This window comes from Mesocricetus auratus, unplaced genomic scaffold (assembly GCF_017639785.1).
Source record: "Mesocricetus auratus isolate SY011 unplaced genomic scaffold, BCM_Maur_2.0 Super-Scaffold_100019, whole genome shotgun sequence".
NCBI classification, from domain to species: domain Eukaryota; kingdom Metazoa; phylum Chordata; class Mammalia; order Rodentia; family Cricetidae; genus Mesocricetus; species Mesocricetus auratus.
The window spans coordinates 10,449,009-10,476,811 of NW_024429200.1; the positions used below are offsets into that span (position 1 = coordinate 10,449,009).

Sequence of the window (27,803 nt, forward strand, 5' to 3'; positions counted from 1 at the left end):
AAAGTGGAATTTCTGTAGAAAGCAGGCGTAATGTTATCTTACCGCGCAGCACCATGCTCGCACGTGCTAGGCTCCTCTGAGGTCCTCCTCACGCCTGTCGGTCAGGTCAGCCCTCTTGTTCAGGTGGGGGCAGAAAAGAGGGAGAAGGCAGTTGACACGGGAGAGCTGTACTCTTAAGTCGGTCTTTAAAATCAGGGGTCATTTTAGTAATACAAAGAAGGCAATATAGAACTCAAATGGTATGTGGTCATTGAGCCATGTCTATTTTTTACCACAAGCCTTTGCTCCTCGCTACCTTGAATAGTACACTCTCATACATCCATAGACAATGCCATTTCACAGCATGCTGTATTGTGGTGAATGTTCTAAGACAAAGTACCAGTTGTATCTGTTAGGGTGCAGGGAAGGTCCCAGGGAAGCAGAGGCTGTGGCCATTGAGATGAAGGAAGGTTGTCAAGGAGATTCCAGGTTTAATGCTTATGGAAGAGAAGAAGCCAGAACTGGGCAGAGGGTCATATTGGTCAGTCCTAAGCCTCCAGTTAGGCTTTAACTGATTTCCAGGGTGAGAGCCAAGCCACAGTGGCTTCCTATTGGCTAGTCACTGGACAAAGATTGGCTTGGCCATGGGATAGGACGTTGAGGATGCCGTTTCTGCAGACAGCTACCATCTCACAGCACTGTTAGCTGGGGAGTATGCTTTATGTATGTACAAGGGACCAAGACATATCATGTCTTAGTGTGCTCCACTGTCCATACTGTGGGTATTGTCTGACCTGGGATTTCTCATCCAGTGACTGTGAGCTTATTTATACTATCTATCCCCTACTCAGTGTTTTTATTGTCTTGAAGTGTGTTAGCTGTGTGTGGGGTGATGTACTTGTTTGTGGATGTGTGTGCTTTCAGATGTGGAGGCTAATGGTTGATGTCTCATGCCTTTCCTTCATGACTCTCTGTCTGTGCTTCTTGAGACAGGGTCTCTGTGTGAACCTGAAGCTCATCAGTTCGGCTTTGCCACCTGAGCTGTGAGCTTCAAGGATCCACGTCTCTCTGTGCCCTCACTCCAGTGCCGAGGTTACAGACATGTGCCACTGTCATGGGCTGAACCCAGGTTCACCACCTAAGCCATCTCCCTAGATTTAAGTCACTATTTTAAAATATATTTTCCTATTGAAAGACTTATATTTGTGATTTTTCACTTTCAGAATAGCAGTGCACTTTCCCCCCACTTTGTAGCAAATGTGCCCCAGTCCCTCTGGGGTAGATAACTAGAAAGTTCTAGGGTCTTAGTGCATCCACAACTTCACCTTTAATAGCTGTCGTGAACTTACTCTTTGAAGTGGCTGCATGGTGCCACAGCCTTATTAACACTTGTCGTTGTCAGAGTTTAAGACAAAATTAAGAGTATGAAATGGTATCTTGTAGTTTTAATTAGAATTTTGTTGATTATATGGGAAATTCAGAATTACTGTTACTTTGTGTGTGTGTGTGTGTTTAAGTTGGTATTCAGTCATTTGAGTGTTCTTTTTTTAAATCTTTAAAATTTTTATGTGTGTGTTGTTTATAACATTTTATTTTTTACTAAATGCTGACATTTAAAATATAAATAGATCTCTTATGTAACCATGTCCCTACTGACATTTGGGTCAACTCAATTTTCACAATGATTATTCTTGAACCCACATACTTCCCATGATGAAGTTTATGTAAATATAAGCTTACAACTTCTCTAATAATGCCAGGAGTTTAATTTTTACTTTTTTTGGGACAGGGTTTCTCTGTGTAGGCCTGACTGTCCTGGAACTCTTTCTGTAGACTAGGTGGGCCTTGGAACTAAGAGATCCACCTGCTTCCGCCTCGCAACTCTTGACCAAATGCTAGGAGTTTTATATCTTGTTGATACAAGATGTACTTGGGTGGGAAATATAAGCACACACCTAACTTCATCTTCTCTGGAAAGCTGGACAGTTTGGGGATGTTCCAGCTTTCAAGTTGATTTACTGTGTTTTCCTGTCCTGTGGCCATTAGCAGTGCCTGTGAGTGGCAGGCATTCTGTACATGTTTGTCCGCATGAGCCTGTTGTCACTTTGCAGATACCAAACTGCTCTCCATCAGTCTCTCTGTGTTTCTGATCTGCAGCCATACTGTGTTCTCATGACTCAAGTGGTATACGTCTGTGTGCTGAAGAACACCATGATCAGATTAGTTGTTTTTTGTTTTGTTTGTTTTTTTCCATGATCTTCTAGGCTATTTCTGCATTATACTTTCTTTCCAAATGAACTTTTAAGAGGATTTGGTCAAATCACCCCCCCCATCTGATCTTGATTGAAAGTGTGTTATATTTTGAAGACATTCATGTTTTAATTTTCTTGCCTGATGATTGCTATGTATTCATCTGGTTTGTACATTCTGGAACTCCAGTTAGAGCAGATTAGCCCCCCAGATTTCTTTTTTGATTGAAATTCAAGGTAATTAAATAAACCCATTTCAGCATACATGATCATGCCCACATGTTCTGCAAAGACATAATTGAACCATACCTCAAAGACTTAATGGCAAGCTTGATTCCACATGTTTCCTGACTGGACAGTTTTTAATGTCATCATTTACGGACTGTGGGGTTGGGAGGTCTTTTTGGTGGCCCCCTTTGTCCTATGAAGCTTTAAAGGATCCCATGTCCATGATTCCCTGTGTTGACAGTGAGGAAGTCAGACATGCTAGTCTGTTGAGCCTGTACAACTCTTTCCCACCTGCTTGGGTTCTGGCGATGGTATTTGCTAAGTACATTACAAGGACTGGCTTGTCATGTGTTTTCACAGAACACTGGCTCCCGGCCAATCTGTTTAGTCTTTTTTTTCTTCTTGCATAAAATTGCCTATTTTTCACTTCAGATGGGGGTGTGAGGCAGTTCTGAGGTGGGTTTTTTTTTCTTGTTGCACACACACCATCTGTGGTCTCCTGGCATCTCAGACAAGTTCCCAGATTGTCTATGGTGCCGGTTGGTCAGCACTCAGAGTGTTCTGGATCCTAGCCTAGGCTTGTCCCTGTTTGAATACAGCACCATGGCAATCATCTCAAGTACTGAGTATTGATGCTGTGGGCTAAGTGTGTTTTTTATTTTAAATAAATTCTGCAAAGGAAGTTCAGAGAGCCTGCAGTGTCCTGCCTGCATCACTCACCAGGAACGAACATGGGAATGTCACTATAGGCAGAAATTCATGCTTTGCTCAGTACTTAACTGGTGGTTCTCCAGTGTCCATTTCCTGTTACGAGCTCTACTCTGGGATGCCATGTTACTCTTAGCCTCAAGCCTTTTACCTTAAAGTAGTTGACTAGGTGTTTATTTCTTCACCTTTTGTTTTGTTTTGTTTTGTTTTGTTTTGTTGAGACAGGGGCTCATGTAATTCAGGCTGACTTGAAACTTCCATTCAGCCAAGGATGACCTTGAAGTTCTGATCTTACTTTCTCCACCTCCCAAATGCTGCGACTACAACATGCCCACAATGTCTGGTTTTATGCAGTGCTAGGGAACTAACCCAGGGCTTCATGCATGCCAGTCAAGTTCTTTAGTTTTGAGGCATTGCCTTAGTTACTCTTCTATTGTTGTGACAAAACACTGTGACCAGTGCAACTTACAGAAGGAAGCGTCTCATTGGGACTTAAAGTTTGAAAGGGTGAGTCTATCACCATCATTGCAGGAAGCATGGCAGGGTGCAGGCAGACATGGTGCTGAAGAAGGAGCTGACAGTCCTACATCTAGATACAGGGGCAGCAGGAAGAGAGTGTCACCACACTGGATATGGCTTGAGCTTCTGAGACTTCAAAGCCCACCCTCTAGTGACATACTTTCTCCAGCAAAGCCATACCTTCAACAAGGCCACTCCCTATGGCCAAACATTCAAACATCCGAATCTGTGGGGGCCATTCCTATTCAAACAGGTGAGTTTAGAAAACAAGACCACAGAGTAAAGGGTTTTTGTTGTTGTTGTTGATTTTTAATCACATGCATGTGAAGGGAGCATGCTGTCAGTGTGTCATCACCATTGATAATCCCTTGTCACTTGGCTCATTGCTGGTTTTCTTTAAATTCTTTTACATTCCCATCTACCTTTGGGAACAAGTCACCATGGACAGTAGTCTCAGTTGTAAAGTTTTGTTAATTATCTTCCCTATTGATACTTGAAAGACTGTATTTGAAATCATGCCTACTTTGGCATATCTGATTTCAGATGTCTATAGTATAGACATAATGTTGAGAACCTTAAATGCAGGAATTAAAAACAATGGTCTAAAGGAATGTTTTAGAGCACTATTACACTAGTGGCCGCCTGCATTTGGTTTGACCTTAAAATCTCCATGAGCTGTAAAGTGCATCAGCTGCCCTGCTCCGCTCAGATGCTGCCCAGCTCGCTCCTGATTTCAGCACAAGAAAGCCTCCCAGTTTTCCCTTACTGTTGGAGGATAATGCTTAGCATTGGATCCGTACTGAAGTGTGCCTAGTTAACACAATGCAGTACTTCTAGTTAATTTGATGGGAAGTGAGTTTTACAAGGACTCTCCTCCACACCAGGGCAACTCCTCATTTCATCCTCAGCCCCACCTGCTCCCCCACACGCAGGAGTCCCTAGGGCTCCCTCGGTAGCTGTCTCGCCTCCGTGTTGCTGGAAGAGAAAAAATTTTTGGTTTTGTCTGATTAGTCTTAATCAACTCAAGGTCTTTCTTATATTTATGAAAGAAAGATTGCCAGCTATTGGTGTCATACGCCTTCAGTCCCAGCACTTGATAGGCAGAAGCAGGCAGATATTTGTGAGTTTGAGGCCAGCTTGAGTGAGTTCCTGACAGTTACATAGAGAAACCTTGTCTGAAAAAAACAGGTTAAAATAGGATTACTTTAGCATATAGTCAGAATGGAAATGATATCTGAGTGGTAGTTCTTGAATATGTCTTAGGAAACTTTTTCAGAATTTGTGGTGAATTTTGTGATTGCCAAAATGACTTATTTTGAGGGTTCACACTTGGAGCCATTCTGTGTCATCCACAGCTGTAAACATTGTGTCTAGGTGGACTCGCTAAGTTTTTTTTTGAAGGCTGGAACTTAATGTCTTCCCTCAGGTTTGCCTGACCTTGACCTTGGGAACTGTGTAGTTGGACTTTGAGCCAGTTTCAGAATCCGGCACTGAGGGGAAAGGTTGAAAAAATACATCTTAAAGGGGTCTTTTGCTCACTTCATGGTCACTTGGAATGACAACTAGAAACAAGAGTAGTGTTTTCAATCAACCGCAGGGGAAATCCTTTCCTTGGCTTTCAGTTCCACTCTCGGTCAGTCAAACCATTCTTTAGTTCATGCGGGGATTCCCATGCCGACTGTCACAGGCTCTCATGTACGTGTGGAGTACAGGATAGCACCTCCTTTGTGTTCTCCTAATTCAGTGAGGTCTGTTCCATGTACCATTGCTGTTTTACTATTACTCATTCTTGGTATATGGACTAGCAAAATCTGAACATCAAAAAAATAGAGAGAAAATTGTCAAGTAGGTTGAAGTCTGTTTAATATGAGGCCTTTGGATATGTACTGCATATAACATGCATATTATACTACACATATATAAAGCTTTATAAAAGTTTTTATGTAGCAAGTGAGAAACATTTTTTAACAGAACAACATCAAATACAGGATCCTGACTTGGGCCTGCCTTATACCACCTAACTGTGCCCTCTTCATTAGCTGTAGGAACCATCCTTGCTCAGAGGAACGATATAGTTTTCTACTTTTTAATTTATGTGATGTGTAAGAGTGTTTTTTCTGCATGCATGCATGTATGTATGTATGTATACGTACCACATGCATGCCTGGTGCCCAAGGAAGTCAGAAGAAAGTTTTGGATTTCCTAGACCTGGTTGTGAATCACTATGTGGAGCTGGGAATTGAACCCGGGTCCTCTGCAAGACCAACAGGTACTTTTAAATGCTGAGTTTGGCCCTAGCTAGGATGTATTTTTATGGCTCATTTTTTAAGGCTTGGAAACAATCTTCAAAACAGTAACTGTTGACCCAGTTGGGGAAAATAAACTGATATGACAGCTTCTATCTAGCTGACAGTCTCATTAAATAGATGGCTGAAATTAGCACGCTTGCAAGAAAGTTGAAAAGCAAACCTGCACGGTGACCGCCTTTGCTGTTTCTTGAGTCTGTGGAAGAGCCTTGGCTTCTGAGGCTTGATGCTTGGCTTTTCTCAGTCACCCCAGTTTGAACCCCTAGGAACCAGGCACCCCATCCTTACCCCTGAAAATACAGTAGCTGGCCCTCTCCTGCATTTGCAAGCATGTTTGCACAGAAAGCAGGGAGTGAAAAGTCTTACTCAAGAAGCTGTCACCTGCCGTGGAGAAGCCAAGTCCCTGTTCTTCTGGCTTTGCTCTCAGCATTATCTCCAGCCCCCCTCAGAGGCTGTTCTCACGCAGAGAATTCCTAGAGGTTGAAGCCATCAGGGAGCAGTTGGGGAGGGAGGTATAAGAGACTCTTTTTTTCTTTTTTTCTTTTTTTCCGAGGCAGGGTTTCTCTGTGACTTTGGAGGCTGTCCTGGAAGTAGCTCTTGTAGACCAGGTTGGTCTCGAACTCACAGAGATCCACCTGCCTCTGCTTCCCGAGTGCTGGGATTAAAGGTGTGCGCCACCACCGCCCAGCTAGAATATTATTTTAAGGTGTGTTACATTTGTTTATGCTGTGGACCACTTGTTTTAATGATGCAAAGGTGTGTTACGTTCTTTTATATTACATTTGTTTAGCTCTGTGAAGCTGTGCTAATTTGCCTGTGGCCTAATAAGGAGCTGAACGGCCAATAGTGAGGCAGGAGGAAGGACAGGTGGCACTGGCAGGCAGAGAGGAGAAACAGGAGAAATCTGGGAGCATAGAGGAAGGCGTGCGGTAGAACAAAGAGAGGAGGGTCGTTATCATCATCATCATCGTCCTCATCAGTAGCCAGCCAACCACAGAGTAAGAGCGAAAGTAAGATACAGAAGTAAGAAAAGGAAAAAGCCCAGAGGCAAAAGGTAGATGGGGATAAATTAGGTTAAGATAAGATGGCTAGAAACAAACCCAAGTTAAGGCATTTATAGAAGAGAAAGCACCCCCACCCCACCCCACCCCACCCCCGTGTGTATTGTGTGGCAGGAAAGAGAAAAGAAACAACAGGCTTTGACAGCATCACATCACTGCTGTCTGTTTTCCATGGCCCTGCTTTCCCAGTGTGTTCTCTATTATCTTTATTATAACAGTTATTACTTTGTTAACATTGCATAAAATAACATTCCATAATTCTACTGGATTACAATATTCTTATGTGTGTGAATGTTTTGTCTGTGTATATGTATGTATATTACATGCATGCCTAGTGTCCATGGAGTATAGACGAGGGCAGTAGACCTCTGGAGCTGCAGTCATTTGTGAACTGCCGTGTGATGCTGGGAGTTGAATCCCTGTCCAGTGTTGCAAGAGCCACAAGGTCTTAACCACTGAGCCATCTCAAGTCTTGGTAGTAGGGTTTTTGAAAATCACAACTTCTCTTCTAAATTTGATGTCTTTAACTTGTATTTTTGTTAGGAATATTAAAAGTAAGTCATTACTCACATCCTTTTTTCCCCTATGCCATCAGGTTGCACAAATACCTGACTCCAATAGCTCAGGAAGAATATCAAGCGAAGATGGGAGGTCAGCCTGCAAGCCGGAAGGGAGAGCTCACTTGCAGTCCTCCGGTTAGCCTGGTGGTTTCCTAGGCAACCACTTAAACAGTAATTAAAGATGAAGAACTACAAGGTAAGTATTTAATAATCTTAGTTCTCAAATACAGTGGTCCGCAAGTTAGGATTACGGTGTGAGGGTTTTTTGTTGTTGTTGTTTGTTTGGTTGTTTGGGTTTTTCTTTTTCATTTAATATTAAATGAAAAAACCCTCAAACATTTAATTAGAGGGCACACACTATAATTAGGATGTGCGTGCTGTGCTTATTTTTATCTTTTTCACACTTGTCTTGAACAGAATGTCACCCCCCCACACACACACACACACGGAGAGGAGAGAGGGAGAGAGGGAGGGAGGAAGGAGAGAGAGAGAGACACACACACACACACACACACACACACACACACACACACACGGGTATTCTTATACTGGCTTCTTCCTTAAGGTTTGCGGGAAGTCCTTGAGTGGACTCACCTATATTCGGGGAAGGGACGCTTGTTAATCAGATGCTGCCGTTTTCAGTGCTGAGATTTCCCGAACTCTTCATTTGAGTTCTTTATGTGTCAGTCTCTACTTGGTTGACCCAATATTTTACTTCCCCTGAAGCCTGAACACTTAACTTCCAGGCTCTAAGGCGAACACTTATTCAGTTCCAGATGAAAGAAATAGGTGACGTTTTCTGCTGCACCAGAAAAAGAAGGAAGCCATGCTGGTATCATGACAGCTCACTCAGGCATTGAGAGCTAACAGGTCCTCAGAGAGAAGCAGGACGCACCAATGTCGGCTGTGTTGTGTAGCGTGTTTCTGCGTGCAGAAGGTCTGCAGACTAGGGTACTCCTCTGTGGAAGAACGAGGGGGTCTTTGCCCACCCTGAGTATCTGTGAGTTGTGGACAGTTTGAATGATAGCCACAATAGTTAGAAAACTTTCAGATGTCACCGTTGGTCCCCATCTGTCACCCACACGCCCGGAGACACTCCCGCTATAGGATGGTGGCGGATGATGTAGGTGTGCCCTGCTACAGCTTTTTCCTCTCTGGATTCCTGAAGCTTCAGATGGAATTGTCACAGGGGGACCATTAGGGAGCCAGGCTCTGGGGTCTACTGTAGTTTTGCCCCCTTTCCTGTGGCAAAGTGAAAATTTTAATTATGGAATTTAAATTATGGTTTTGAAATACCAGGCTATACTGTATGTGTTCCAATTTAAGAGAAGCAGCACGCAAGAGAAAGACGCTATGTGACAGGGTTCAAGTACAGGTTTTTTTTTTTTACTAGGGAAAGGGAAGTTGGGGGAGACCGGCCTCCAGAGACAGGAGCATCAAGAGAGAGGAGAAAGGAAAGGGGAACAGGGAAAAGCATGGGGCGTGGGCAGGGCCCTTTTAAAAGGGAGCATAGTGAATGTGCACAGGAGGTGCTCTTAGTACCTGCAGCTGAGGCCATAACCTGTCAGAACCCCAAGGACACGCCCGTACAGATGCCTGAATGCTAACATTGTGAGCTTCTCTAAATTAAGTTTTTAGAAAATAAAAAGGGATTATAAGTAAGTGAATATTTTGGGTCTTTGTTTTGTTGTAGTTACATCTGTTTGTTGATGTGGGGCTCATAGCGTCAAGGCTTGTATGTGGAGTAAGAGGAGACCTTGGAGGAGTGCTCAGTCCTACCATGTGGATCCAATATGTTGAACTCAGGTGGTTAGGCTTAGCAGCAGGCACCATTAGCTGAACAGTGTCCTTGGCACTAACTTCTTGTTTTTAGTATTTACTTTTTGATTTTTCTGTGAGGTGAAAATTGTCTTGTTTGTTTAGTTGACTCACCAAATGTTTTTCATTAGTCAGTGATGATACCAGGGCTTAAGATGAGGGTTGGGTTCTTATTTTGAATGTCCCAACAAATCCCCCCAAAAGAGGAGGTACGCAAATGAGTGACAGCAAAGGCTTCCATAGCACTTACATGCACCAGGTACATTGCAGGCTCTCAGGCAGGTCGTAGGTTGATACTTTAGTCTAATGAGATGCTTGCCACATTCTCCCTTCTTCCTCCAGGAAATTAACCAGAGAGGTAAAGTGTTTGCTCTGGGTTATGAATTGTGTTTGACTGATAGTGCTGTAATAGGGCTATTCAAGAGTTCCAGCAAAGCTATTGCAAAGATAGAAAACAGAGGCATAAACTTCAGTGTCAGCTTCAGACGTTCACAAGTCTATTCCTAGCAGTGAAAGGGTTAAATTTGCCCATGCAAATGAGTCCATAGGCTGAAGCAGTTACAGACACTGGAAGATGGGGTCAGGTACCAAGCAAAGCCCGTATATGTAAATCTTTAAGGAAAAGACGTAAGTCTCTACCTGTCTGGATACTCTGCCATTTTGTGTTGCATGAAGCTAGAGGAAGGACCGATGGGCACCCTCCAGATTAAAGTAGGCTGGCGGCAACTGATAGAGTGTCCCTACTTTACTGGAAGATTCAACCTTCCGGAAGGTAGCATTGCAGCCTTTACAGCAGCGTAGCTACCAGACGGTTCTTTCCACCTCTGTGTCCACGGGCACATCACCCCGGCCCACAGCCCATGCCTCTGCACACCCTGTGATTGTAATCTGCCTTGTTTTCTGCCCTTCCCAGAATTTACTGGACTTTGATTGCTCCATCTGCCTCTTTGATAGGTGGACTTTGTACTCTAAGTTTATTGCCCCATTCAATTCCCTGACCTGTTGGCAGGGTTCCTTTACATCAGTGTGCATCCTCTACAAACCACCCCAGACCCCACACACACACTCCCTAAATCTGTGTCTGCACACAGCCATGATCAGCAGGTCAGGGATTGTGTATTTGACCACACTCTTGTGTCCATCCACCACAAACATGTTGTTCCTACTCTTTCTCATCTACTAACTCTTTACCCATCATTTTCAAAAGACTTTAATTTCTGCCTGCCTTCCTCCTTCCTTCCATGTGTGTAGGGGGTTGGGTCTAGGGAGGGGGATTAGAGACATGAAGCCAAGAAGAATGGTCAGATCCTCTGGAGCTAGACTTACAGGAGGTTGTGAGCTATCTGATGTAGTCAGTGCTAGGAACTGAACTCAGGTTTTCTGGAAGAACTAACTGTAAGTGCTCTTAACTTGAGTTAAGAGCCCCTCCCCCCATCTCTACCTGTGTGTTCCTCGTTCTCACCATTATTCCTCTCAGCCGACTTAGACGAGGACCTGCTCTCCTGGCCTCAGGGCACCCTCTGACCTCTGCTAGATGCAGTGCTGGCGCCTGTCAGTTGTGGGATCAGCCCGGCACTCTGCGGAAGTAGTTCCCTGGGCTTACTCTGTATATGTGCAGAAGGTGGGCTCATTGGCAGTTTTCATAGTAGAAAGGGGCTCCCAGACAGATCAGCCCCTGCCAGAAATCTTTGTTTTCTTTCGTAGGGTCTAAGAAAGCAATTTGATAGTGAGTTAATGAGCTGTTTATCACTAGGAAGTCTGCACTTAGGGTGTCAGCCTTAATAGGTATGGTTTGGGGCCACTGGCTGTCCTGTGTTAAGAGCCCAGGAGACACATGGGGAACAGCTGGACTTGTTGAAGCACACTGAATAAATAGCATCTGGGCCTAGCAGAAGGCAGTTCTGCTCTTTGCAACACAGCCGCACCCAGTGTGTTAAAGGTGATGTGAGTACTGTTGTCTCCAGCTTTGGGGGTTGTACACCTGGCTCCTCCACTCATGTGTTAGGGGACATCTAGAGAGTCAGAGACCAAGTGAGAATGTTGATCCATTAAATGTGTTCATTCCACCTATAATCTGCTGTCCTAAGCTCCAGAGACTTCATTGCATCTTGACCCAGGCAGAAAGGCCGTTGTTCTTTCCAGAACTAGATATCAGAAGCCTGGAAGTAACATTTGCAGAGATCCTCAAGATCTGAGTAGAGGTGATAAAAACCAAAACATGGAGGAGAGGAAGCTTCCATGCTTTCCATTGTACTCTCAACCCTTAACGTCCTTAGCTACAGTTTTGATTTAAATGTGATGATGCCTAGAGCTAAGGATTCTGGGAAGTAATTGTTTCTATGAGGTCATGTGGGTGTGCTGCTATATAAAATTACACCAAGTCTACATGCCCTTTAACTCTCATAATTCCAGTCTCTTGAGCTAGGGAAAAATGGCTGTCAACATTTAATCCATTAAATCTGGGATGCTGACTTGTTTTGCTTTGTTTGTAACAGTAGCCCAAGCAAAAACCTCCCCTTCCTGTTTAATACAAAATATACGCAGGTGGCCCAAAACTTACAAGTAAATACAAATAATCCTGTGCTCTATAAAGTTTTAATTAACATCCTATTGATATCCATCCAACCAGGAAATGTTCAATGGTTAGGGATTTATTTGTGAGACCCATACTATCTAATGAGTAACCATTAGCCCACGGGATTCTTTCAGTTAAACTAAAAATAAGCAAGGGCCAAGGGGACAGCTCAGTGGGTAAAGTGTTTATACATTAAGATTGATGATCTGGAGCCCACATACTGAGCTGCATGCAGAGACTAGTACCTGCAATCCCAGCATTCCTCACTTGGGCATGGGAGGCAGAAACAGAAGCATCCAGAACCTCTCAGGCCCCTAGTGTGGGGGGATGTTGCACAGTGGTACAAACAGCAGGAGAGACCCTGCCTCAGTAGAGTGGAAGTCAAGAAGTTTGACTCCTTAAAGTTGTCCATTGACCTCCACACAGACTGAGGCACTCACATATGCCCCACCCCCCAGTTTAAATGAAGAAGTGCGTTTAAGCCTTACACTTGTCAGTCACGCTAGCCATCTCTGAGGTGCTCAGCAGCTGGTGGCTACCATGTGCACAGGACAGGTGCAGAGTGTCACCATCATTGCAAACGTTCTGTTATCAGGAATCGAGATGGATTCCAGTCATATATAAACATATACACACAGTTGGCATAATATTGTGCATACTGTTTTGCAGTTTGTTTCTTCACCCAACAGAGAAACTGTTAACTCGGTGTAATCCACATACTGGATCATGCCAGGAAAAACTGAAAAGGAATGTATTAGCAAATGTAAAAGTTGAGTAATCTAAACTTCTTAATTTCAGAGATCATTGTAACATATTAGTGCTTATCCTACCTTTAAATTATTAATAGACTGCGTCCTCTCACCTCTGAGCTTGCTAAGAAAAGACAGTTGAGAATATGTATTCAGGCTGACGACACTGCTGACTTCCCACGTAACCTGAGCGTACACTTCCCTTGCTCCTCTGTAGCGTCAGAAGTCGCTCTTTCTCTGTCTTCTCACTCGTCAGTAGCTGCAGTATACATGTTGGTATTGACATACACACTACGTAAAACGAAATGAACGTAATTCAACTCCTCAGCTGGATGTCAGGTGGCACAGTGACTTTAGTGTTGGGCCGTCTCCATGGTTGCACGATGCTCAGATGTACACTGTTAAGTCACACTTTCCGTGAAGTGCAGTGACATTTCCATGGAGGAAGGATGAGGAAGTGATGACTGCCTGGGAGGACAAACAAGACTTGCTGGAAATGCTTGCAGTGCACTTAGCCCTTTCCTCCAGAATGCACACTTTCTTACTGTCCGGAGAATTGGCAACCCCCGGGAAGTTGGAAAAGAGAGAATTGGCAACCCCCGGGAAGTTGGAAAAGAGAGAATTGGTACTGCAGTTTGGTTGGTTGGCTTGATTCTTTTCCTTTCTCCTGTTAAGACGACGTCACAGATAGCCCAGGCTGGCCTGGAAATTCTGACTCTCTTGTGAACACTGGAAAGTGTGCCTCATCGTTTATGGGACACTGAGGATCAAACCCAGGCCTTTGTGCTTGCCATAGGTAAGTACTCTGCCAACAGAGCAAACACCCAACCCTGGATCTGATAATCTCCTGGGTTAAGGTACTGCTGCAGTACTATATACTTGGTCAGAGATAGCATTGTATTAACTATAAATATGACTGCTGAGTTTAAACTGGAAAGTAGTTGACAAAAACTTAAAACAGGATCTATTTATACCTTTGCGTTTTTAGGAAATACATGCTCTGTTAGGATTCACAGAAGTGAGAATACGGGATGAGACGGGTTTCTCTGTGTTACCTTTTCTTCCTGTGACTGTCATGTGAGCCTTCCAAAGCTCTCCCTGTGCACAGTGGCATGGGGGTTGGCACACCATTGCTTCTCAGCTTTTACTGTACAGCAGCAAAAGCTATGTAGAACTGGCTTTCTTGATATAATTTAAGTGTATTCATGAGGAAAAATACTGTTAGCATTGAAAATCTCCTCCACGTAACCATTCTTAACACTTGGTGGAAGAGAGTGCAGGAGATAGCTGATTAAAACTCTTGGAAATAATTAGAGCAGAAAGACGAAGTTGACAAGAAATTATTCCAGGTCTGGGGCACCCTGCTTCAGCTTGTCTTTGAAGAAAATGAATGCTAGTGTTAATTGCATTTGGGTTGAATAGTGGTGACAGAGCTCATTCCACACACACACACACACACACACACACACCTGCCCTCACTGGAGAGCTCACGTTGCCTTTCTCCTTGCACACCCAGGCCTTTGAGTGATGGAGAAGTGGGCAGTGGAGACAGTAGAGATACTGCCCTCCCCCCCCCTAGTTCAGCTCCCAGGAGACCACACCTAGAGAGCAGTGATGAAGTACTCATTTTAAAGAATGCTTCCTATAATTCTACAGTATTAACTTTTCCACTAAAGCAAGTTGCTAGATCTATATTCACTGAGGAAAGAAAACAACAAAGAAACCAGTTAGGGGAGTTGACATTGTAAATTGCTTAGCTTGCTTTGAAAGGAAAACCTTGTTCATTGTGGAACTTTTAAGGGAGGCTTCCTTGGTGCCAGAGTAAGTTTCACAGCATGTGACTGCCACGGTAGCAGGGGGATCTAGTCACTGAGGGTGTGGACCCTTACACATCCTGACAGTGCGACCACTGTGGGTCAGTAGCGACCTGGTGCTACGTTTTGTGAGAGAGTCTACTGGCTGTTCATAGAGGACATGCACACCTTCCTCTCCCTCTTGCGTTCTGTGTTTGTGTTCGAGATGGGGTGCCATTGTTGTGTATGGGAAGAGGAGAATAAATTATCACACGTATCCCTTCTGGGAACCTGTTTTCAGGGAAAGTTCTGCTTTATCTTTTGTCCTTTTCTGTTTTCCTTGAGTGTGTGGGTATCGCTGTTTTAAGTTAGGCCAGTGTGAGAACTGCAGATAGGAGGAACCCGCTAGCCGTCCTGGGTTCCTACAAACTGAGGGAGAAGCACTCTCAAACCCTACCACAATGAGGGAGAAGCGCTCTCAAACCCTACCATAATGAGGGAGAAGCGCTCTCAAACCCTACCATAATGAGGGAGAAGCACTCTCAAACCCTACCATACATCGGTTTCCTCTCTCCCCCAGCCAAACACAGCGTTGAGTCACATCAGTTCAGTCGCTAGGCAAGTTTATTCAGCTCCATCATATTCATAACGGCATTCTCCTGCTAGACTGGACTACGAGGCGGGGGACTAGGAGGCGGGGATTAAAGAGATGGGAAGCGGCACCCAGACCCTTCCCAGGTCAAGCCACATTCTAGGCCCTGTGGCAGCCTCGCCAGGTTCACAGTCCCAAAGCTTTGTCCTCACCTGTGGGAGGTGCCATCTGGTGGCCCGTGCCCTGGGTGTTGTAACTTTCATTTGGCAGAGTCCCAGTTTTGTGGATTTTTTTTTTCTTTTAAAGAGAGACGTTGGGTTTTTCAGAGAAATTCTTCTGTGGCTTTTTGAAAGCGACAAACAAGTTAACTGCATTTTAGTCAATAATTGTTATCAGAAAACCTTGTTCCTAATTTCAAAGAAACCGAAGCATTCCTTCATTTCCAGTCCTTATTTAGTTTTCCTGTGATAATTATGAAATTTCTGCGAAAGGGGTAGTTTAAAGAGACTTTCTGAATTCTTTTGTTCGTCTCTATAGAAGAGATTTCAAGAAACATTGGAAGCTTCTTTCTTTTACGTTTTAGTTCTCTCTCCATGGCAGTGACTCTGGAACATCCACCATGTCTACATGGCACTATAGACATTAGCGGCACTGGCATGAACCGGAAGTTCTGTTTAGATTGTCATGTGGGTATAGCCTGTGCAGTCGGCATTCTGTAAAACGTAGAGGAAGGAGAATGGGCCTGGTATGGCTGCCAGGGCGTGGGGCAGCTGACAGCTGGTCCGTGGAGGGTGGGTGGGGTAGGTGGGGCGGCAGTTGGAGCATGAGGTTAGTATCTGGACATTCCAAAGGGTTCCAGGCTCCCTCACACAGATGAGACACATGAACCTGTGGGAGACATTTCACATCTAAACCATAGTGGGAACTAGCATATGGAGTCCTCAGGCCAGCAGGTAATAGTGATCTTAGGCACTACTATCAAGTAGATTGAGTTCCTGGGAATGGAAGACCATACCAAGCAGCTTTGGGTAGGCGCTGTTGGGTTTTCTTTACTAATCCATGTTATCAGATGGTCTGTGGGCTTGGTGTGTACTCCATAAAGCAAAACTCTGTCTTTGAAAAGCCCTTTTGAGATCATCTCATCCTGTCTCTGCCAGTTGGAGTAACTAATTGTGCAAAGGCTGAATACATTGCTTTCCAAAGTTCACTCAGGGATTCTGGCTTCTTAAGTCTTCCAGCGTTAGGTGGAGCAGGTCCCAGTGCTGGTTACTAGAGGGAGTTCTTAAGTTGTAAGACTTTGTCAGAACCAATAGGGATTGGAATTAGGACCAAGTTCTAATGCAGGGAATGCCTTGGGGCTAGTAACGTGCTGTATGCTGAATTCTCTCTCTCCAAGGATTGCCCTCAGCAGACTTGCAGGAGGCAAGTGCAGGGAAGGTGCCTCCAGTCTCCATTTTGGGGTCATGGTTGACCGAGAGGTAGTAATTAATTAGAAGGATGTTTTAGAGATGCTGTCTAGAGTGTCTTCTCATTTACTGTAGTTGAGTTTCACGTGTGAATTTGTGTTGCCAGCCTGGGAAGGCTGGTAGAAACACCAGACTGAAAGGACCCCTCCATATTGCTAGTGCTGTGTCAGATCAGGTCTTCTCAGTCATGTTCTCCATCACATTCCAAAGCACTCAAGAAGTAGAGAAATAGGCAAGAGGATTTTGAACTCAAGACCAGCCTGGGCCACATAGGGAGACTGCACACAAACATACGAGGTCTTTCTGGCCAGTCTCCACTCTGTACCACATGGTCATCTCCTACTCAGTGACCTCTATCCTGGATTTGTGCATTAAGTCATTTGAGAGAATTCTGCGGTTAGTGCTCACCACATCACCAAGCCAGATGTGTGTTGTCTGTCTGCCATCCGCTTCCTCCTTGCTAGCTCTTCTGTGAGTGGATACAGTCTGCTTGTGCATTATTTGCTATTGAAAAACGTTTTGCTTAGACAGGTTGTAGTTATAAAGTCCGTGCCAACCTCAGCTTTGCAGTCCTCTTGCCCTTGGCTGCCTGAGTGCTGGACTTACAGGTGGACACCCACATGCCTGGCTCACATTCCTTGTTTGTGTTTAGGACAGATCCAATCTGTAGCCCAGGCTCATTGGACCTTTAGCCCAAACTGGTCTCAGATTTAGGGCAGTATTCCTGCCCCAACCTCTCAAGTGCTGTCTTTATAGGCATGAGACACTACATTAGGCTAAACAGTTCAGTTGTTGTTTTTTTTTTTAACAAGGTCTCACTGAGGTAGCTCTTGGATGATCTAGAACTCAGTATGTAGATGAGGCTGACCCTTAGACTTATAGAGATTCTCCTGCCTCTGCCTCCAGCCAGCTTCTTTAAAGTTTTCACTATACAAGTAGAAAACAAACATCTCTGTGTTCATGACTGCCCCACACTTAAATTAATACAACACTTAAATTCCCTTATATTTTTATATAACTGCATTAAAAGTCAGCATAGACCAGGTGTAGCGGCACATGCCTTTAATCCTAGCGTTGGGGAGGCAGAGGCAGCAAAACCTCTGAGCTTGAGGCCAGCTTGGTCTATATAGCGAGTTCCAAGCCAGTTACTATATAAAGAGACTGTCTCAAAGAAATCAAAAACAGAAAAACCATTTTCTCTGTGATCTGTTTCATTTTGTAGCTGGGGCACACCATGTGTTGAAGATAACAAATAAGAAACCAGGGTTTCCTAAATTCTGTTTGCTACAGAAACAGCTGGATAGAACCGTGTGGACAAGAGCATTGAGTTGCATCGGGTGTTTGGTGCAAAGATTAGTGTCATGAACTACCCAGTCCCTAAGTATTATGAGATGTGAGCTTCCTGCAGTGGGCTGTAGCTTGGAGATGCATTGATGCCCACTGGGGACTTGCCTTGTGGTGCTTGAAATCCACATAATTCTTAGATGCTAAGAAATGACACGGGCCAAAAAGAGATTGAGAGATGCTACCTGTGATGCTGAAATATCTTGACTCGGGTGGGAGCATTGGTATTTTGGTGTGTGTGGTGGGGTTGGGAGAAAAGAGGAAATAGACCCCTGTACCTCACAGAGGTGTGTGGGAAACACCTCTCCTGTGCCGGCATCTTCTCAGCACATGATTGAGATCCATTCGCAGCCATAGAGCTTTGACTCCTGTCTGTCAAAACTCGGCCTATGGACCTTGGAACCAGTAGTTGGTCATGTGCAATGTCTTATTTGCTAAGAATAAAATAATAAATGGATTTCTTGTAGCTCAATCAAGTTGCGAAATTTGGATTGTAAAGGCCATTTGTATACTGCAGTGTTTTCCTGCCTCATGTTTGCTTAGAACTTAGATGCTGTTTCTAGACAAGGACATCTCCTGGTTCTGCCTCAATACGCCGAGCCATTGTTGGAATGTAGTAGCTTTAGTTAGGTCTGCTACAACTGAAAGTCCTAGCATGGTGCTGGTTGGTGTTCTCGGCTCTTGGTTGTGAGGTGGGTGGTCATTATCCTGGGATGCTTAGTCAGTTGTGAGTTAATGCCTGTGCAAGGAGAAGGAGGTCTCAGTGCACATTCTATTCCTTGTGACTGAAAAGCTGGTTCGTTGTGTTGGCTGCATTTGATGCCTTGTTCTGAAGTGTCCCTTGCAAATCTCTCCTGGTCCTTTCTGCTTTTGGCCAGCAGATGGCACCTGGCTGTCTCCTCTTTTGACTGTTGGTTTTGCCTTTTTATTCTGTCTTCTCTGCTTGCCCCCACCCCACCCCCACACTTGGCAAATGTTTGTCACCAGGATTGATGCTGTTAAAAGTCTCACCATGACAAGCTGTCTTGTCAAAGGGACAAGAAGAAAGGGAGGAAACAGGTTTTCATTGCTTTAGGCTTCATTGCAACTGTCGTGTTTTTCTCTAACACATCTGCTAGAGAAACGTTTTCTGTTGGAAGCAGATCCAACACTTCATTACGACGTCACGTTTATATTTCCATCCATGCTGTTCAGCATGTGGAAGGCTCCTCTTTGCAGGGCTAGGTTAATGAGAACCTTTTGTTTGCTTTGCCGTTTTTAAAATATGAAGGTATTTTTTAAGAACTATATAATGTACAGGTGAATGGTTTCATTTATTCGTATTTAACTATTCTGCAGACTATGCCGAACCCCACTCATCCCCCCCCTCTTTCTCAGTCAATAAATACTATTGAGTGCTTCTGGGTTGAATGTCCAATAGAAAGATATGTTAGGAATCCAGGTCTTACTGAAAGTCACTCACAAGCATGCTCACCATACCAGAGTCAGCCTGCCTTCGTCTGGAGAGTAGCCTCTCACCCTGTCCAAGTCAGGTTGCAGCTCATGCCATCTCCATTATAATTAGCTGTCTCCAACTCCAACCCTCTCCAAAAATGCTCGCTCTTGCACACCTGTATACCCTGCATCTGGAAAGTACAGACAGGAAGATCAGGGCTCAGCCACATGAGTTGGAGATCCCAGCCTGGGCAACACCAGACCCTCTCTCAGAAGAATAAAAGGACACATGGTTTCAATCTTGGAGTGTCTTCAGCTTCTCTGGATCACTCCTTGGATGCACCACTACTCTGCCCTGCGCGTGCATATATGTTACCGTTGTCCCCACGAGTGTCAGCACAGAGTCCGTATTAAAACGTTCTTCACTAAGTGACTATTGAACAGTTACTAGGTGTATTCTTATGGGCATTAGCTCTGAAGTTAATCAGATCTGGGTTTGAACCCCAGCCTTGCTATTGGCTAGATGTGTGGATTTGGTCACACCTTTCGAAATTTCTGCCTGTATAATCTGGAAAATGGAAATGTTAATGCCTTTTTGAGAGAAACTTTGCAAAGATTAAAAAAAAACTTGGCCCAGTGCATAGTGTATTTTCAGTAAATTGTTACACATGTGCATACTCATAGACATGTTCACACACTCTAGTGTGTGCATACATACACGGCATACGTGTGAAGTGATAGTCACTAGAAGCAAATTGAAACTGAGTTCTGCTTCAAGAAGAAATAGAGCCATTTTTAAAGATATATTTTCAGAAGCCACAAAGACCGAATATATTGGGAGTTTGACATCTGCTGGTCTGCTGTGCTCTGATTGGTTTGCAGTAGCATCGGTTCTCAGGTGACCCCCTTTCCTTAGCCCAAGTGTGGTAGCTGCTCTCAGGGAGGATGGAAATGAAGTGATTGGGCAGTGTCACTACCTGGTTGTCTGCAGCATTGTGATGGTGAATCCCCATGTGTGTGGAGAAGGGGAATTGCCTTGGTAGCCATCCCTAAAGATATGTTCGTAAGAAGCCTCGCAGCTTAATGATGCATTGGTAGGGGATGAGATAGGAACTCTGTAACAGCTTTCTAAGAGCACTGGATAGAAGAGGAGTAAATTAGCACCTGCTGTGGAACCGCCCCAAAATATGTAGGGTGCTTTGGGCTTCATTGGGGTTCTATCTATATTCAAGTGTGGATCTTCATCTCCAATCTATAAAGGTAGCTTCAGCGGGTCCATTTGACAGAGAAATCTGCTGCTCACACGCATGAATAAATGGCAGAACAAGGTTTAGATGCTACACTCTTACGTAGCCAGGTCATGTTGCTAGGCAGGGGGATCTCTTGAGTTTGAGGCCAGCCTGTTTTCACAGTAAGCTCCAGGCCAGCCAGGGCTGTGTAGAAGGGACTCTGTTTACGAAAGTCTTCACAAAGGAGAATCGCTAAGTCTCAGATAGGGCCACAGTTACCCATTGTTGGAAAATGCCAAGAGCAGTCTGAGAGAGTTAAGCTTGGTGTCTCACTCCATCCCAGTCCCCGCCACAGCTTAGCTCTGCTCCTGGGAGATCACCCGAAACCGGAGGGTGTATACTGTGGTGAGTGGACCCACGAGAGGATATGAGATGCAGTGTCTCCTCGACAGGTTCTTCATGGATGCCCACATTTTTTAGAATATGCATCCTACGGTAGTTGGAACTGACAAGTCCATTTGGCATGTGTATTTAATTTTTGTTAAGCGTTTTGAAAATATCTAGGGCAGAGTGCTTTACAAAGAGATGTTTTAAACTTAGTTTTAGAGGTGGAAAGTCTCAAGGTCAGGTGACCCTGTTGGTGTGAGGGTCGGAGAGCAGGTGACACCCTGTGAGAGGCACAGATTGCATGGCCAACGAGAGTCTTTTAACCACCTGGGTCTCTGGAGTAGTCCTTCGGCCTTTTCCAGAGTGACTGCCGCAGTGACCTCCCATTAGATTCCACCTGTTACAAGGACTACACCACCTTCCAGCATCCCCACACTAGGACCAAGCTTCCAGTTCAAAGACATGATGCCTTGGGAGCGAGGCCCACGAAAACACAGAGCGTGCTGTACAGAAGCAGGATCTCTGGGTTGGTGATACAGTGGTGAACGCCGCTACCTCCCAGAGACGAGGTCCTGTTGTGTTTTCTAGGCACAAAGGACTGCTTCTCAGAGCTCACTACTGTCGACTTCCTGATTTTAGATACTCTAGATTCCATGCTGGTGGCACACACCTTTAGTCCCAGTGCTTGGGAAGCAGAAGCAGATCTGAATTCAAGACCAGCATGGTATAGCTCCAGGGTAGCAGGGGCTACACAGAGAAACCCTGTCTTGAGAAAAACAAAACTAAAGATTCTTGATTCCCATTGTGGTCTTAGGGATGCTTTTTGCCTTAGTGATATTTCAGGCCCGTGGTTTTTTTTTGTTTTTTTTTTTTTAATTTGTAAAAATATTGGGCTTTCCCTCAAATAGGACTTACCCTTTGTAGTCCAGAACCAAAAAGAAGACAAAGTACCTTTTTCATCCATGTGTTTCATAATGTAAAGCATGTTTGTACTTCCATGTCTGCCCATATCGTGTCATTCTACACTGTAACAGTCCTACCGCTCGGTCACTGTAACAGTCCTACCGCTCGGTCACTGTAACAGTCCTACGGCTCGGTCGGCTCGATCGGCTGCAGTCCCCTTATTTGAGCATAGGTCTGTGAGTCAGCCGGGACTCAGCCGAGTGGCTCTTCTGGTCTCTGAATGTCCCGAGTGGCTCCAGTAAGATGCTGTCCAAGGAGAAGAGGACCAGCGATGGCATCGCCAGTATGCAGAGCCTAGATGGGGACACTAAGAGGTCACACCTGCCCAGCTGCAGGCTTGCTTTGTTTTCTTGCTAGGGTGGCTGAATTTTAGGAATCGTGCATGAAGAAACCCGCACAGGCAGCATATGTGGTGTTCCTCTGTCATGCTTGTTGATGCTCTGCTGTCTAAGCCCAGTTATTACCTGTGACATCGGGTATGATTCCCCCCATTTGCGATTCCCAGACGTGATCCACTACAGCCCTCCTGAGTGATACCCCTCTAGCATGAAACAGTCAGTCACAGAATATTCTTATGACTTCAGGCTTTCAGTGTGGAACGGCACAAAACTCTTCACTCATACAGCTGTATGTAAAAAAGGTTTATTTTTAACAGTGTGGGAGGTGGGTCTGTGACCATGAGTACAGGTGCCCGTCAGGCAGATTCCCCTAGAGCTGTATCTGAGCTACCCCGTGTGGTTTCTGGGAACTGAACTTGGATACTCCAGAACAGCAAGACCTCCAGCCCAGTGCAGCTACCTGTAAAGGTTAGTTTCCCCTAAGATGTTTTTTATACACGTGTGAGGGGCTGTATTGATAAGCTCAGGTGTTGGTTTTCTGATCCCTCTCAACAATCCATACACACCCAAATGTAACTTAAAATGTCAACTTTCAGGGTACAGTATGTTCCTGCAGTTTAGGCCTTGTCTTTCATGGCTGCACAAGGGACCTTGGTTGCTTTTTGCAGAGTGTCTTGCAAATGCTGCGTAAACTTCCCTGCGTGCAGTCTGTCTAGGCCCCTGAAACTAAAGAAAATAGAGTTTATCCTTTGTTCTCAGGAAGTTTAGGTTTAGACATAAAAACTGAATAGATGAATTGAAAGAAGTTTGCGGTGGTGGAATGGAGGGATGTGAATTTCATAACAAAGTGTTTCTGTTTTATTGATCTTAAATTCTCTCCTAATACATTTAAGGGTCGATGAGCAGGCCACATCCTTGGTGGGGGAAAGGACAGGTTGCTAAAGGCAAAAAGGAATTCATGTTGCTTTTCTAGTGTAGAGGTTTTGAAAGCCTTACGATATTCTAGGGAACCACTGGGCACTTCCACTTTTAAGTGAGCCCTGGACATGATTTTTACACCTTCTGACACAGAAGACTATTGTGTCTTGGTCAGAGGGTCTTCTGCATTTGAACTGACTGCGCTGTTACCAAATCACAGAAACTGGATGCTGAGTTGTCACTTACCAGTACCTGCCTGAGCTAGGATGATGCTTAACTGTTGTGTCTTATCCGAAGGGAATCAGCCTTTCTTCCATGTGAACAGTTAGGTTTACCTGCCCAGGTCCCCAGCAGCCAACATGTTTGGGAAACATCGAGGGAAGTTTTCAAACTTCATAGTAGCCCGTGATCCCTGGTACCCTAAACCTTGCAGGAAAGTCTACTTCTAACACGAAGCGATGTCTTCTAGTACAGGGTTGGTTTTGTTTACCTCCTACAGGGTCGTCACAGTTAAAGGAGGACAGGTTAGTTTGTGATGCAGGGTTTGAACCCAGGTTTCACTCGTGCTGGGCACCCTGCCCCCTGAATTCAGAATAATGAATTAGGTGGTGTGAACTGTGTGATAGCCGTGTTCACACCAGCCCCCATGCTTAGCAAAGTTGCATACTCTGCTTTAAATGTGTAACATTTTAAAAGCTTTCTTCACAATTACCTGAAAATAGTAATAGGGTTTCGTTTATTTGAAATAATATGCCCAGGGTGTTTTTCCTTTTTGGTTTCCAATCTATCCGATCTAAAGTATAGGGAGTTCTTGTTTTCAAACTGTAACCCTGTAATCACACCTAGGCACACAGGAAATGTCTCATTCTTAGAATAAATATTTGGACCTTCTCAGATAGACTACTATCCCAAAGGTCCTTTAAGTGCAGTGGTTCCTCTCCGATGCCCCTGGGCCTCTTCTGGTGTCACTTGGGAGTCCACACTCAGGAATGGCTTGGCACGTGTGTGCTTGCCAGAATGGAACCCACACGCACACCTGAGTGGACCCCAACACAAGTGTTTCAGACACTTAGCTGGACCAGGTATGGCACTTAAGCCTGTAACCCCAGCACTTGGAAAGCTGAGCGAAAAGGCTTGCCACCGATTTGAGACCAGGTTGGGCTACATAATGAGTTCTAAGAGTGGAACCCTGTCCTCAAAACAGAACCAGTCACAAAAGGTGTCTCAATGGCATGTCATACTCAGTAAGAGTTCCCCTCTGTGTGGGAGATCTTGAGAGCAGACAGGCTCCGTGGTGCAGCAGGGTGTACAGATGGACATCTCTGACAGTAGATAACAACCAGCTGCTTTTGGAGAGCTTGCTCATCAGTCACCGCAGGGTGAAACTGCAGCTTCACAATACCCAATACATTTGAACATTAGAAAACCCATGTCTTCATATCTTGGCAACGTTCTGTGGGTATCTTCCCCCTCCCCTTTTAAATTTTAGATTGATTTGTCTTATGTATGAATGCTCTGTCTGTATGTACACCTTTATGCCAGAAGAGGGCACCAGATCCCACTAGAGATGGTTGTGAGCCACCATGTGGTTGCTGGGAATTTAACTCATGACCTGTTGAAGAGCAGCCAGTGCCCCCTGTGTTCATCTTCTAAAAAACAACATTCTGTACTGACTAGAAGCCTGATTGGTGCTCAGAACATGTTTTGTTCCCTGTGTACAGGAATGAAGTTGGGATAGGTAGAGAGTTCAGGTGGATAAAAATAGTTTTGCTTGTTGGGTGAGTTTATATACAAAAAGAACCCAGTGTTTTTTTTAATTTATTTTTACTCTTTAAAAAACTTTTTTATATGCATTGGATTTTTGTCTACATGTATATCTTTGTGAGGCTGTTGGATCCCCTGGACCCAAAGTTCTAGACAGCTGAGAGCTACCATGTAGGTGCTAGGACTTGAACACCAGTTCTCTGGAAGAGCAGACAGTGCTCTGAACTGCTGAGCCTTCTCTCCAGCCCCAAGGCAAGTGTGTTTGACTACAAGCAAGAAGAGTGCTTCCTCGTGTCGGGAAAGCCCCCTGAGAGGAAGTAAAAAGGCCTCTGTGAACTCAAAGATGAGGGTGTGTGGGGATGGACATTAGAGAGAAAAGATGGCATCCAGGGCTTTTGATACCTTTGGGGAGAGTATGTGTTCATAGGAAAACAGTGTAGGACTCATACAAAGGAACCCAGTTACTGTCTTGCTTAAATGCATCAGCTGTGTGTTTTAAAGATGGAATCCACTGTAATAAGCCCCCCTCCATTACCTGTTCAGACACACCTAAAGTGTCTTTAGAGTTAATACCCTACTGATTTTTTTTCTTGTTCGGATTTAGACCTTTAGAGTGATAACTGTGCCCTACTTGGCTGCCTGTTGCTTCTTATGTGCGTCATAAGTTTGCCCTAAACTCAGCCTCTGTGAATTAATAGCCTTCTGTTTGTTCATTCATCTGCTTGCCCACATCTAGAGTGCCTACTTCTGTGTTAGATCCTGGAGAGTTCCAGGCACCCGCCAGGGAACAAGCTAAAACTGGACAGGTGAATCCTGGAAACCACCTGATGTTCTTATCGTCAGGATGTATTTGAAAGATAACAACAAAACTCCTACTGCAATCAATAACCACAAGGCCCTTTCAGAAGCCTGTACACTGAACTGTTAACAGGATCAAAGCTTTGGCCAGAGTATTGTCTAAGCAGGCAGGGCGAGAGAAGGTGGATGGTGGGGTGAAGCCCTCCAAAACACGGCTTTTTAAAGCATCGGGATGGTATTGTCCCATCTGTACTTCAAGGGAGAGACCAGCTCTGATGATGATACGCTGAGAAAAGCTGCTTAAAGAAACCCAGGGCACTGGAAATTGGATGGACTGTAACTGGAAGAGGGTTCTTGTTACGGTTATGACTTACTGAGGGCCAGGATAGCAGGCCCACAGGGATGTGGCGCCTAGTGTGTCCCTGGGTAAGTCACCATCCTCTGTGTGCCTCTTTACAAGATCTGTGTTGATGGTGGGTTGATGACCCATTTCAAAGGATGAGTGCGGTCAAGTTACATTGAAGGGGGTTTGAATTCTGCCTTCCAGAGAGAGAGAGCATGCACACAAGCACATGTAGCAAAATTAGCTACTATTGCTTGCCTGTGTTGGCCTGCTTATCGTGTTCTGAGTGGATAGAAAGTTAGATCACATGAGAATGGTCATTTGGCCTTCCAGTCCTCCTGCCCCCTGGACTTCTGAGCGGTTTGTTTTGCAAGGCTGTAACTTTGGCTTTTTAATATGTGACCTTGAAAAAACCCTGATTAAGTAGTTCTGGGCAAAGCTCTAATGCGGGGAAAATAATCAGGCCTCCCACACATACCTGCTCAGCCAAGAATTTGTTTGCCCCAGAAGCCGTGGGTGGCGGAATGGAAGCAAGCCCACGCCCAGTCCCATGTGAACTCTCTGTTCTGACTAGAGACTGCCCTGCTGTCGCCCTTTGTAGGCTCCTGGCTGCCTGCTTTTTTCCTTATTTTGTTTTGTGTTTTTCTTTCGGCATTGTACTGGGGTTCGAACCCAGAACTGGTGCATGAGTGCATCAGTGTCTAAGGTACATATTATGTGTTGGTTATTTTCATTCTTCATTCTAGACAACCATACTTGTGTTTTACAAAACACTTTGTAACATTTCCCAGAATGTTCCCTGTTTATTTTGCCTCGGTGTTGACCTTAATGCCAATTCCTTTCAAGCCCAGGTAGGCTACATACAGTGTCCCAGCATGGTCTGCCACTGGACTCCTCTGGGATCTGTGGCAAAGCTCCCTTGAAATGGCTCTGGAATTTCAGCCCTTCAGCCAGCAACAGACACTTCTTGCCTTTGCCCAGAGGCGTCCCAGGCACTGACTGTGGCCAGAGCTTTTTGCCCACTCCCTGTTCGGTGGGCCGGACGTTTCCCGTCCTGCCCCTGGAAGTCTGCTGAGTGTTCGGTTACTGGCTCCCATGCCTGTGTCCTGCCGAATCCTGCTGTTCAGTTCTCCACTGTGAGCAGTTAGGGCCAGGCCTCTTGTGTGGCAGCTGTAGGGAGGGGGGTGAGAAGGTGACTCTGCCAGCCTCGAAGCCCCCAGGATAGGACTGAGCTTCTGGTAGTATTAACCACCTTCAGGACCTGATTCATCAACCTCTCTGTTTTTGTCTTCCCTAGAGGGTGCTGGAATGGTGTGACGGGTGTGTGTGTGTGTGTGTGTGTGTGTGTGTGTGTGTGTGTGTGTGTGTGTGACAATATGTGGGATGGGGACTTTGCTGTATCCTTAGAAACGTAATGAGGTCTGCCCTGAGGAGGTGGCTTTTTTTTTTTTCCCCTGTGGCAGAGCGAGGGATTGTAAAGCAAGCATTCACTTTAGGTTTTGTCATTTCTATTTCTGGCCTGGTTTGTTCATTGCAAGGAAGAATGAGTAAAATAGGCACGCACGCGCACACATGCACACTTGGAAGCCAGCGCCTCTGGACAAACAACCTCCAATGGAAAGAACTCCGGACATCCTGTTCACGTTTGGTCAGTTGCTGCTCTTTCCTTCTCCATTATACAA

At 44.9% G+C, this 27,803-nt stretch overlaps 1 long non-coding RNA gene across 2 annotated transcripts in view; it reads left to right on the plus strand.

Moving 5' to 3' along the window:
• LOC121133034 overlaps positions 1-27,803 on the plus strand; it is a 112,942-nt gene that overhangs the window by 42,468 nt on the left and 42,671 nt on the right. For both annotated transcript variants that reach the window (XR_005869773.1, XR_005869772.1), the window contains one exon: positions 7,646-7,806. This is a non-coding gene — a long non-coding RNA (uncharacterized LOC121133034). The remainder of the gene's footprint in view (positions 1-7,645; positions 7,807-27,803) is intronic.